The sequence below is a fragment of the Somniosus microcephalus genome, unplaced genomic scaffold (assembly GCF_052327205.1).
Source record: "Somniosus microcephalus isolate GS21.2 unplaced genomic scaffold, FLI_Smic_1.0 unresolved_chr8, whole genome shotgun sequence".
Classification (NCBI taxonomy): Eukaryota; Metazoa; Chordata; class Chondrichthyes; order Squaliformes; family Somniosidae; genus Somniosus; species Somniosus microcephalus.
In genome coordinates this window covers 8055624-8069032 of record NW_028225186.1, presented here as the reverse complement: position 1 = coordinate 8069032, position 13409 = coordinate 8055624, and the positions used below count along the sequence as shown (strand labels likewise).

The following is a 13409-nucleotide window of genomic DNA, read 5'->3' as shown; positions in this document are numbered from 1 at the left end:
AGCAAAGAGTTGGAATAGACGGGTCTTTTTCTGAGTGGCAGGCAGTGACTAGTGTGGTACCGCAGGGATCGGTCCTTGGACTCCAGCTATTCACAATATATATTAATGATCTAGGCAAGGGAACTAGATGTAATATCTCCAAATTTGCAGTCGACACAAAGCTGGGTGGGCGTGTGTGCTGTGAGGAGGATGCTGAGAAATTACAGGATGATTTGGACAGGTTGGGTGATTGGGCAGAAGCATGGCAGATGCAATATAACGTGGATAAATGTGAGGTTACCCACTTTGGTGGCAAAAACAGGAAGGCAGATTATTATCTGAATGGCAATAGATTGGGAGAAGGGGAAGTGCAACGAGACCCGAGTGTCCTTGTGCAGCAGTCGCTGAACGTAAGCATGCAGGTGCAGCAGGCGGTTAAAAAGGAAAATGGTATGTTGGCCTTCGGAGTGAGAGGGTTGGAGTACAGGAACAAGGGTGTCTTGCTCCAGTTGTACAGGGCCTTGGTGAGGCCACATCTTGAGTATTGCGTGCAGTTCTGGTCGCCTTGTCTGAGGAAGGATGTTCCTGCCATGGAAGGAGTTCAGCGAAGATTCACCAGGCTGATACCTGGGATGGCAGGAATGACGTATGAGGAGAGATTGGGTCGATTGGGCTTATACTCGCTGGAGTTTAGAAGAATGAGAGGGGATCTCATTGAAACTTATAAAAGTCTGACAGGACTGGACAGACCAGATGCAGGAAGGATGTTCTCGATGGCCGGGGAGTCCAGAACCAGGGGTCACAGTCTTAGGATAAGGGGTATGCCATTTAGGACTGAGATGAGGAGGAATTTCTTCACCCAGAGAGTGGTGAACCTGGGGAATTCTCTACCACAGAAGGCAGTAGAGGCCAGTTCATTAAATATATTCAAGAAGGAGTTGGATATATTTCTTAAGGCTAAAGGGATCAAGGAGTATGGGGAGAAAGCAGGGACCGGGTACTGAATTTGGTTGATCAGCCATGATCGCATTGAATGGCGGGGCAGGCTCGAGGGGCCGAATGGCCTACTCCTGCTCCTATCTTCTATGTTTCTATGTTTCTATGTCTTTATATGGGATAAAATTAATACTCAACTAGAAACCGTTCTAGAAACCAGGAAGCTGGTTAAAAGACAGAAGCAGAGTGCGGTAGTTATTGGGTGTTTTCTTGACTGGACGATGTAAAGAGTTGGCCCCCCTGCATCACTGCTGCGACCGTTGCCCTTCTTGCTATTTCAACAATCTGGACTTGGGTGCAGGAGGCAGACGTATCGACATTTGCTGCTAACACGAAAAACAGGGAGCCTGGGTAGCTGTGAAGGAACCGTCAGTGAACATTTAGAGAAGAATATGGAGAGGAAATCTACAGCAAATGGTGTGTTAAAAGCTGCCCAGGAGTCTCCAACAATAGATATTTACAGAGCAGAGGAGACCATTCGGCCCACTGTGTTAATTCTGCGTCTTTGCCACAGCAATACTAAACTAAACCCACTGAACCACGGTCTCCCCATAGACCTGTATCAATCGCAAACTAATCCCACTGCCCCACTCTCTCCCCAAAGCCCTGTAACAATCCCAAACTAATCCCACTGTCCCGCTCTCTCCCCAAAGCCCTGTAACAATCCCAAACTAATCCCACTGACCCGCGATCTCCCCATAGCCCTGTATCAATCCCCAAACTAATCCCACTGCCCCGCTCACATCCCAAAGACCTGTATCAATACCAAACTAATCCCCCTGCCCCGCTCTCTCCCCAAAGCCCTGTAACAATCCCAAACTTATCCCACTGACCCGCTACCTCCCCATCGCCCTGTATCCATCCCCAAACTAATCCCACTGCCCCGCTCACACTCCATAGACCTGTATCAATCACAAACTAATCCCACTGCCCCGCTCTCACCCCTTAGCCCTGAATCAATCCCAAACTAATCACAATCCCCCACTCACACCCCATAGATCTGTATCAATCCCAAATAAATCCCAGTGCCCCGCTCTCACCCCTTAGCCGTGAATCAATCCCAAACTAATCACACTGCCTCCCTCACACCCCATAGACCTGTATCAATCCCAAAAAATCCCAGTGCCCCACTCTCTCCCCATAGCCCTGCGCCGGCACTTTGAAAGTGCTCTGCAATTAATTTCATTCACCTGCCCTTTCCCCATAGCCCTGTAATGCTTTTCCTTCAAGTATTTATTCAACTGCCTTTTGAAAGTCACTGTTGAATCTGCTTCCACCGCCCTTTCAGGCAGCGCATTCCAGATCACAACAACTTGCTGCTTAAAAAAAATGTTTCATCATGTCACCTGTCAAACTGGAACAGGAGGTGTCCATTCAGACCCTTGAGCCTGTCGAACAGGAACAGGAGGAGGCCATTCAGTCCCTCGAGCCTGTTACACAGGAACAGGAGGAGGCCATTCAGCCCCTCGAGCCTGTCAAACCGGGACAGGAGGAGACCATTCAGCCCCTTGAGCCTGTCGAACAGGAACAGGAGGAGGCCATTCAGCCCCTTGAGCCTGCCAAACAGGAACAGGAGGAGGCCATTCAGCCCCTTGAGACTGTCAAACCGGAACAGGAGGAGGCCATTCAGCCCCTCGAGCCTGTCAAACAGGAACAGGAGGAGGCCATTCAGCCGCTCGAGCCTGTCAAACTGGAACTGGAGGAGGCCATTCAGCCCCTCGAGCCTGTCAAACCGGAACAGGAGGAGGCCATTCAGCCCCTCGAGCCTGTCGAACAGGAACAGGAGGAAGCCATTCAGCCGCTCGAGCCTGTCAACCGGAACTGGAGGAGGCCATTCAGCCCCTCGAGCCTGTCAAACCGGAACATGAGGAGGCCATTCAGCCCCTCGAGCCTGTCGAACAGGAACAGGAGGAGGCCATTCAGCCCCTCGAGCCTGTCAAACAGGAACAGGAGGAGGCCATTCAGCCCCTCGAGCCTGTCAAACAGGAACAGGAGGAGGCCATTCAGCCCCTTGAGCCTGTCAAACAGGAACAGGAGGAGGCCATTCAGCCCCTTGAGCCTGTCAAACCGGAACAGGAGGAGGCCATTCAGCCCCTCGAGCCTGTCAAACAGGAACAGGAGGAGGCCATTAAGCCGCTCGAGCCTGTCAAACCAGAACTGGAGGAGTCCATTCAGCCCCTCGAGCCTGTCAAACCGGAACAGGAGGAGGCCATTCAGCCCCTCGATCCTGTCGAACAGCAACAGGAGGAGGCCATTCAGCCGCTCGAGCCTGTCAGACCGGAACTGGAGGAGGCCATTCAGACCCTCGAGCCTGTCAAACCGGAACATGAGGAGGCCATTCAGCCCCTCGAGCCTGTCGAACAGGAACAGGAGGAGGCCATTCAGCCCCTCGAGCCTGTCAAACAGGAACAGGAGGAGGCCATTCAGCCCCTCGAGCCTGTCAAACAGGAACAGGAGGAGGCCATTCAGCCCCTTGAGCCCGTTACACTGGAACAGGAGGCCATTCAGCCCCTCGAGCCTGTTGCACAGGAGGAGGCCTTTCAGCCCCTCGAGCCTGCTCCACAGGAACAGGAGGAGGCCATTCAGCCCCTCGAGCATGTTGCGCAGGAACAGGAGGAGGCCATTCAGCCCTTCGAGCCTGTCAAACCGGAACAGGAGGAGTCCACTCAGCCCCTCGAGCCTTTCAAAGCGGAACAGAAGGAGGCCATTCAGTCCCTTGAGCCTGTCAAACCAGAACTGGAGGAGGCCATTCAGCCGCTCGAGCCTGTCAAACCGGAACAGGAGGAGTCCATTCCGCCCCTCGAGCCTGTCAAACCGGAACAGGAGGAGGCCATTCAGTCCCTCGAGCCTGTCAAACTGGGACAGGAGGAGACCATTCAGCCCCTTGAGCCTGTCGAACAGGAACAGGAGGAGGCCATTCAGTCCCTCGAGCCTGTTACATAGGGACAGGAGGAGGCCATTCAGCCCCTTGAGCCTGTCAAACAGGAATAGGAGGAGGCCATTCAACACCTTGAGCCTGTCAAACAGGAACAGGAGGAGGCCATTCAGCCGCTCGAGCCTGTCAAACCGGAACTGGAGGAGGCCATTCAGCCCCTCGAGCCTATCAAACTGGAACAGCAGGAGGCCATTCAGCCCCTCGGGCCTGTCGAACAGGAACAGGAGGAGGCCATTCAGCCCCTCGAGCCTTTCAAACAGGAACAGGAGGAGGCCATTCAGCCCCTTGAGCCTGTCAAACAGGAACAGGAGGAGGCCATTCAGTCCCTCGAGCCCGTTACACTGGAACAGGAGGCCATTCAGCCCCTCAAGCCTGTTACACAGGAGGAGGCCATTCAGCCCCTCGAACCTGTTACACAGGAACAGGAGGAGGCCATTCAGCCCCTCGAGCATGTTGCACAGGAACAGGAGGATATTCAGCCCCTCAAGCCTGTGACACAGGAACAGGTGGAGGCCATTCATTCCCTTGATCCAGTTACACAGGAACAGTTAATTTATTATTAATATTTCATGTGATGTCTTTGCTCTGAAATAAATTGTTAAAAATGTTAACCTGCATTGGCCGGGAATCGAACTCTGGTCGCCCGCGTGGCAGGCGAGAATGCTACCCCTGAACCACCAATGCACACAATAACCGCAAGGCTCATTTTCCGTTAGCTACAATTTATTTTTGACTTTTGTTAATAGAAGCGAGGACACTGCGGTAAAATAAAAAGCGAAATGCAGCAGATGCTGGATCTGAAATTGTTCATTAAATGTTGGAAACACTCCACAGGTCAGGGAACATCTGTGTACAGAAATTCACAGGGTTAACCTTTCAGGTCCATGAACTCTCGGTAGAACTAAGATTTTGCAGCTTTGTAGGTCCCGTATGAGTTTCCTTCCAAACTTTTTAAACTTTTAAACTGTTCAAATATTACAAAATTAAGAAACTAACCTTCCCTCGAAAAATAAATGGCCCGTACGGTGATCGAACCCACGACCTTGGCATTATTAACACCACACACTAATCAACTGAGCTAACCGGCCCATCTGTAAATCTCACCTATAGAACCGTCCTTGTTTCTGGTCTTTGCCAGCTAAGTCACTTTGTCTTGGAAGGCAGTAAAAGAAAGACTTGCATTTCTACAGGCCTTTCACGACCTCAGGACATCCTAAAGTGCTTTACAGCCAATGAATACTTTTTGAACTTTTTGCATCTGTGACAGGTAGATTGGTCAGGAGGAGGTCAAGAAGGTTTTCCACTCGTGTTGGTTCCCTCACCACCTGCCGCAGGCCCATTCTGGCAGCCATGTCCTCCAGGACTCGACCAGCTCGGTCAGTCGTGCTGCTACCGAGCCACTCTTGGTGATGGGCATTCAGGTCCCCACCCAGAGTACATTCTGTGCCCTTGCTGCCTTCAGTGCTTCTTCCAAGTGGTGTTCAACATGGAGGAGCACTGATTCATTAGCTGAGGGAGGGTGGTAGGTGGTAATCAGCAGGAGGTTTCCTTGCCCATGATGTTCCTGTGTAACATGCTTGAGGGGCTGAATGACTTCCTCCTTTTCCTGCATAACAGGCTGAATAGCCTCCTCCTGTTCCTGCAGAACAGGCTCGAGGGGCTGAATAGCCTCCTCCTGTTCCTGTATGATAGGATCGATGGGCTGAATGGCCTCTTCCTGTTTATGTGTAGCATACCCGAGGAGCTGATTGGCCTCCTCCTGTTCCTTTATAACAGACTCGAAGGGCTGAATGGCCTCCTCATGTTCCTGTATAACAGACTCAAGGGCCTGAATGGCCTCCTCCTGTTCCTGTGTAACAGGCTCAAGGGGCTGAATGGCATCCTCCTGTGCATGTATAACAGGCTTGAAGGGCTGAATGGCCTCCTCCTGTTCATGTATAACGGGTTTGAGGGGCTGAATGGCCTCCTCCTATTCCTGTGTAACCGGCTCGATGGGCTGAATGGCCTCCTCCTGTTCCTGTCTAACAGGCTTGAGGGGCTGAATGGCTTCCTCCTTTTCCTGTATAACACGCTCGAGAGGCTGAATAGCCTCCTCCTGTTCCTGTATAACAGGCTCGTGTGTCTGAATTGTCTCCTCTTGTTCCTGTGTAACAGGCTTGAGTGGCTGAATGGCCTCCTCCTGTTACTGTGTAACAGGCTCGAGGGGATGAATGGCATCCTCCTGTGCATGTATAACAGGCTCGAGGGGCTGAATGGCCTCCTCCTGTTCATGTATAACAGGCTTGAGGGGCTGAATGGCCTCCTCCTGTTCCCGTATAACAGACTCGTGTGTCTGAATTGCCTCCTCCTGTTCCAGTGTAGCAGGCTTGAGGGACTGAATGTCCTCCTCCTGTTCATGTGTGGCAGGTTTGAGGGGCTGAATGGCCTCCTGCTGTTCCTGTGAAACAGACTCGTTGGTTTGAATTGCCTTCTCCTGTTCCTTTATAACTGGATCATGGGTCTGATTTGCCTCCTCTTCATCCTATGTAACAGGTTCGAGGGGCTGAATGGAGTTCTACTGTTCTTGTAAAGATCTTGTATCGCTGAACGGCTTCTTCCTGTCCAATGCAACAGGCTCGAGGCGTTAAAGGCCTCCTCTTGTCCCTGTGTAACAGGCTCGAGGGGCTGAATGGCCTCCTCCTGTTCCTGTATAACAGGCTAAAGGGGCTGAATGGCCTCCTCCTGTTCCTGTGTAAAAGGGTCATGGGACTGAATGGTTTCCTCCTGTTCCTATGTAAAACGGCCATGGGACTGAATGGCCTCCTCCTGCTCCTGTGTCACGGACTCAGGGGTAGAGAGCACTCAGAGGGAAAGTGTCGGGGCGGTAGTTTCCCTTCTCTGAATTACCGATTTACTGCAAAATGTACTGTCAGTGGAGGAACCACTGAACCCTCGCCCAAAATCCAACTCTGGTGGGACTCGAACCCACAACCTTTGAATGCTTTAATCTGACATATAACTAGAAATCCAATGCGCTATCCATTGCGCCACAGAGCCAATTACATAAAGTTCTATTACAAAAGCAAAATAGTGTTGATGCTGGAAATCTGAAATATAAACAGATGAAATGCTGGAAACACTCTGCAGGTCAGGCAGCATTCCATGTCTGTTTAAAAGGGGTCTACTTTCAGTCCCGGATCATTCTGTGTCTGTTTAATAGGGACATGCTGTCAGTCCCGGATCATTCTGTGTCTGTTTAAAAGGGACATGCTGTCAGTCCCGTTTTATTCTGTGTCTGTTTAAAAGGGACCTGCTGTCAGTCCCGAATCATTCTGTGTCTGTTTAAAAGGGACATGCTGTCAGTCCCGGTTTATTCTGTGTCTGTTTAAAAGGGACATGCTGTCAGTCCCGGATTATTCTGTGTCTGTTTAAAAGGGATGTACTGTCAGCCCAGGATCACTCTGTGTCTGTTTAAAAGGGATGTGCTGTCAGTCCCGGGTCATTCTGTGTCTGTTTAAAAGGGACATGCTTTCAGTCCCGGATTATTCTATGTCTGTTTAAAAGGGATGTGCTGTCAGTCCCGGATTATTCTGTGTCTGTTTAAAAGGGATGTGCTGTCAGTCCCGGATCATTCTGTGTCTGTTTAAAAGGGATGTGCTGTCAGTCCCGGATCATTCTGTGTCTGTTTAAAAGGGATGTGCTGTAAGTCCCTGGTCATTCTGTATCTGTTTAAAAGGGATGTGCTGTCAGTCCCGGATCATTCTGTGTCTGATTAAAACGGGTGTTACATAATATTATAGAGTCTGCCCCACAGAAACAGTCCATTTGCACGAACTGGTCTCCACACGAGGCTCCTCCTTCTCTATTTCTCCTCACCCCCCAAATAAAACTAGAATCAGTAATGGTAACCATGAAACTATCGGATTGTCGTAAAAACCCATCTGGTTCACTAATGTCTTTCAGGGAAAGAAATCTGCCGTCCTTACCCGGTCTGGCCTTTGTGTGACTCCAGTCCCATAGCAATGTGATTGATTCTTAACTGCCCTCTGACATGGCCTAGCAAGCCACTCAGTTGTAACAAACCGCTATGAAACAAAATAATAAAAATGAAACTGGACGGACCACCATGCCTGATCCATATCAGCCTCCTCCTGAGGTCCCCACCATCACAGAAGCCAGTCTTCAGCCAATTCGATTCACTCCACGTGATATCAAAAAAAGGCTGAGCACACTGGATACAGCAATGGCTCTGGGCCCTGACAACACCCCGGCTATTATTCTGAAGACTTGTGCTCCAGCCAAGCTTTTCTAGTACAGCTGCAACACTGGCATCTATCCAACAATGTGGAAGACTGCCCAGGTATGTCCTGTCCACAAAAAGCAGGACAAATCCAATCCAGCCAATTACCGCCCCATCAGTCTACTCTCTACTCTCAATCATCAGCAAAGTAATGGAAGGTGTCATCCACAGTGCTGTAAAGTGGCACTTACTGACCAATAACCTGCTCATTGATGCCCGGTTTGGGTTCTGCCAAGAGCACTCGGCTCCCAACTTCATTAAAACCTTGGTCCAACATGAACAAAGGAGCTGACCACCAACATCCTGGGGGTTACCATTGAACATAAATACTGTGACAACAAGAGAAGGTCAGAGGCTAGGCATTCTGCGTCGGGTGTCTCACCTCCTGACTCCCCAAAGCCTTTCTACCATCTACACGGCACAACTAAGGAGTGTGATGGAATACTCTCCACTTGCCTGGATGAGTGCAGCTCCAACAACACTCAAGAAGTTCGACAGTTTCCAGGACAATGCAGCCCGCTTCATTGGCACCCCATCCACCACCTTAAACATTCACTCCCTCCACCACCGGCGCACCGTGGCTGCAGTGCGTACCATCTACAAGATGCACTGCAGCAACTCACCAAGGCTTCTTCAGCAGCACCTGCCAAACACGCAACCTCTTCCACCTAGAAGGACAAGCACAGCAGGCGCATGGGAACACCCCCACCTCCAAGTTTCCCTCCAAGTCACACGCCATTCTGACTTAGAAGTGTATTGCCGATCCTTCATCGTCGCTGGGTCAAAATCCTGGAACTCCCTCCCTAACAGCACTGTGGGAGCACCTTCACCACACGGACTGCAGCGGTTCAAGAAGGTGGCTCACCACCACCTTCTCAAGGGGCAATTAGGGATGGGCATTTAATGCTGGCCTTGCCAGCGCACCCACAACCCATAAACGAATTTTAACAATCCTATCAGCATATCCTTCTATTCCTTTCTCCCTTCCTCTTAAATGCATCTAGTAGTATTCACCTCAACTACTGCATTCTCAGCACTCTTTGGCCAAAGAAGTTAATCCTGAATTCCCTGCTGGATTTATCGGTGAGTATTTATGACCTGTCTTCTCTGAGCTAGTTCCTGACTCACTCACAGTAGGAAGCATTTTCTCGCTGCTAATGTGCAGCTGCGATGGCCGAGTGGTTAAGGCGTTGGATTCGAAATCCAATGGGGTTTCCCCGCGCAGGTTCGAACCCTGCTCGCAGCGACTTTGATGCAAATGTTTTTTTTCATCGGCTCCCTGTGGCGATCACTGGCCCCGAAATTGATCAGAATTCCCTCCACTGCACTTTATTACACTGATTAACCCAAAGTTCCAATTGAAACACTAATAATTTATCGGCATCAATTAGATATTGTGGATTTGTTGGGAACTTGTGAGCAATGCACACACAAAGCAGCATCAAAAATACTAATTATAAAGAGCCCAAAGTGTTTGTTATGGAATCACCTTCAGCTACTAAATGGGAACAAGGTTTGGTTTTGTAAAACTGAACACGAATTAAAAAGTGAGTAAAAAGACCATGGCAGGACTCGAACCTCCAATATCCTGATAACCTCAGAAATTAATACCAAAGTCTGACGCCTTATCCATTAGGCCACGCGACCAGTAGGAGTAATTTGTAGATCAGCGCCATCTGTGGACAGATAGACACAGGGTCAACATTCCAGTTCCTTGAGCTCTCTGCAGAACTAAGGTTTTGGAGCTTTGCTTCAAAGTATTACAGCTCCAATCTTTTCAGCAAACAGCAAAATTAAGAAACTACCCACACCATCAAAAAGTAAATGGCCCGTATGAGGATCGAACCAACGACCTTGGCGTTATTAGCTCTATGCTCTAACCTACTGAGCTAACCGACCTGCCTTAACTCCTTTTACTGTTAAATTCAATTTATGTTGATTTTTGTTTTTTGTCAGTTGTCAGTGCTCCGGTTTCCTCCCACAGTCCAAAGATGTGCGGGTTAGGTTGATTGGCTATGATAAATTGACCCTTAGTGTTAGGGGGATTAAAAACGTGGGGTTATCGGGATAGGGTGGGATATATGTTGGTGTAGGGGTTACGGGGATCGGGTGGGTTATGTGTCGGTGCAGGCTCGATGGGCCGAAATGGCCTCTATCTGCACTGTGGGGTTTCTGTGATTCTGTGACTTCGAAGGCTATAAAAGAAAGACTCTGATTTCTACAGCGCCTTTCACCTAAGGACGTCTCAAAGCGCTTTACAGGCAATGTAGTTGTAGTCACTGTTGTAATGTTGGAAAAAGAGCAGCAGCCAATTTGTGCACAGCAAGCTCCCACAATGTGATAATCGAGGATAACCTGTTTTAGTGATGGTGATTTGAGGATAAATATTGGCGACAGGACACCGGGGTAAACCTCACCACCCCCTGCTCTTCTTACAATTGTGCCATGGGATCTGTTATGTCCACCCGAGAGGGTAGAGGGGGCCTCAGTTTTGGAATTGTATTCCACCACAATCTGTAACCTGATGGACTGGTGTATTCCTCACACTACCATTAGCATCAAGAGAGGGGACCAACCCTGGTTCAATGAGGAGTGTAGAAGAGCATTTCAGGAGCAGCACCAGGCGTACCTAAAATGAGGTGCCAACCTCATGAAGCTACAACTCAGGACTACACACATGCTAAGCTATGGAAACCGCATGTGTAGACAGAGCTAAGCGATCCAACAACCAACGGATCAGATCAAAGCTCTGCAATCCTTCCACATCCAGTCGTGACAATTTTAATTTAATTTAATTTGTTCCTAGGACTTGAGCATCGCTGGCAAGGCCAGCATTAATTGCCCATCCCTAATTGCCCTTGAGAAGGTGGTAGTGAGAAGCCCTCTTGGCCCGCTGCAGTCAATGAGGTGAAGGTACTCCAATAGCACTGTTAGGGAGGGATTCCAGTATTTTGACCTAGCGACGATGAAGTTATGGTGATATATTTTCACGTCGGGATGGTGTGTAACTTGAAGGGGAACTTGGAGGTGATGGTGTTCCCATGCACCTGCTGTCCTTATAAGAACATAAGAACATAAGATATAGGAGCAGGAGTAGACCATTCAGCCCCTCGCACCTGCTCCACCATTCAATAAGGTCATGGCTGATCTGATCTTGGCCTTAACTCCACTTTTCTGCCTGTTCCCCCTTAACCCTTGACGCTCCGATAGTTCAACAATCTGTCTATCTCAGCCTTGAATATAATCAATGATTCAGGCTCCACAGCTCTCTGGTGTAGATAATTCCAAAGATTCACAAGCCTCTGAGAGAAGAAATTCCTCCTCATCTGCGTCTTAAATGGACAAATCCTTATTCTGAAACTATGCCACCTGATTCTAGATTCCCCCATGAGGGAAAACACCCTCTCAGCATCTACCCTGTCAAGACCCCTGGGGATTTATCCATTCCATTCTATTCCATTCTCCCAGCTTCTCTGTCTCCGTTGCATCTGTTCTGATGATGCCACCTTCCATACCAGTGCTTCCGGTATGTCTTCCATTTTCCTCAACTGAGGATCCCCCTCTACCATGGTCGACATGACACTCGACCGTGTCTGTTCCATTTCCCGCACTACTGCTCTCATCCCTTCCGCTCACTCCCAGAAACATGATAGGGTTCCCCCCTTGTCCTCACCTTTCACCCCACCCGCCTCCACATTCAACGGATCATCCTGCGCCATTTCCACCACCTCCAGCATCAAACACATCTTCCCCTCCTCCCTTTCAGCATTTCGAAGGGACCGCTCTCTCCATGGCAGCCTGTTCCACTCCTCTATCACCCCAACACCCCTTCTCCTTCGCCCAGCACCATCCCATGCAAGTGCAGGAGAGACAACACCTGCCCTTTTAACTCCTTCCTTACCATCGCCCAGGGCACCAAACACTCCTTCCAGGTGAATCAGCGATTACCTGTACTTCTTACAATTTAGTTACTGTATTCGCTGAATCTACATTGTGACACCAAATTCTGATTGGGTGCCCGCTTTGCAGAACAGTTGGCAAGTGTGACCCCGAGCTTCCGGTCACCTGTCACTATAATTATCTGCTCCACTCCCTCTCTGATTTCTCCTTCCTTGGCCTGTTGCACTGTTCCAATGAAGCTCTACGTAAGCTCGAGGAACAGCACCTCATCTTTCTATTAGGCACTTTACAGCCTTCTGGACTTAACACCGAGTTCAACAATTTCAGGCTATTAATTGGCCCCTGTATTTCTTTTATTTTTTTAATTTGTTCCCATGTTTCTTCACATGACATTTGTTAATGTTTCTGCCATAATCATTCACACCTCATATTGAGCCATCTTTTGATCGTTAACTTGTCCTATTACCTCTGCTTTTGCCTTGCACCATCATCCCTTTTGTAAGTCAATCTCTCCTGCCTTCCATTCTATCACAGACATTCCGTTTATTCTTACCTCACCTCCACCCAGCCCTGCTTAAAAATCCCTCTTCCCTAACCTTTTCCAGTTCTGATGAAGGGTTCGACCTGAAAGGTTAACTCTGTTTCTCCCTCACTCGATGCTGCCTGAACTGTTGAGTGTTCCCAGCATTCTCTGTTGTTATTGAAATGAACACAGTGACGGAGTTTCATCACTCATTATTAGGATTTGTTGAGCTTTCCTTTGTGTGGCTGCGTGGCCTAATGGATAAGGCGTCTGACTTCGGTGTAAATTCTGATGCTATCAGAAGATTGCAGGTTCGAGTCCTGCCGTGGTCGTTTTACACACTTTTTAATTCATGGTCAACTTTAGAAAACCAAACTGCGTTTCCACTCTTTTCCTTCCAAACATTGCAGGGTTCTTTATTAAATGGAATTTTTAGGTGCTGTCTTATGTGTAAATTTCTCACTGATCTTTGCCAACAGTTTCAAACAAATCCACAATTTCTAATTGATGACAAATTAGTGTTTCCAATTGGAACAACAGCTTTGGGTTAATCAGTGTAATAACGTGCAGTGGAGAGAATTCTGATCAGTTTCGGGGCCAGTGATCTCCACAGTGAACCGATGAAATAAAGTAAATAAATTGCAGTAGAATCGCTGCGAGCAGGGCTCGAATCTGCACGGGGATTGGGTTTCAAGTCCAATGCCTTAAGCACTCGGCCATCGCAGTTGCGCAAATGTAACATTTCAACAGTGAAATGACCTGTGCAAACTATTAGTACAACTGCCCTGCACAATGTA

General features: G+C 49.0%; 3 non-coding genes across 3 annotated transcripts; 2 read left to right on the top strand and 1 right to left on the bottom strand.

Moving 5' to 3' along the window:
* Positions 1-6853: 6853 nt before the first annotated feature.
* Positions 6854-6946, bottom strand: trnar-ucu (transfer RNA arginine (anticodon UCU)). The gene is made up of 2 exons: positions 6910-6946; positions 6854-6889 (listed from the first exon to the last, which is right to left on the bottom strand). It is a non-coding gene; the product is annotated as a tRNA-Arg (tRNA).
* Positions 6947-9353: 2407 nt separating this feature from the next.
* Positions 9354-9435, top strand: trnas-cga (transfer RNA serine (anticodon CGA)). The gene has a single exon. It is a non-coding gene; the product is annotated as a tRNA-Ser (tRNA).
* A 3420-nt stretch (positions 9436-12855) lies between these two features.
* On the top strand, positions 12856-12944 carry trnar-ucg (transfer RNA arginine (anticodon UCG)). The gene is given in 2 exon segments: positions 12856-12892; positions 12909-12944. It is a non-coding gene; the product is annotated as a tRNA-Arg (tRNA).
* The last annotated feature ends 465 nt before the right edge of the window (positions 12945-13409 follow it).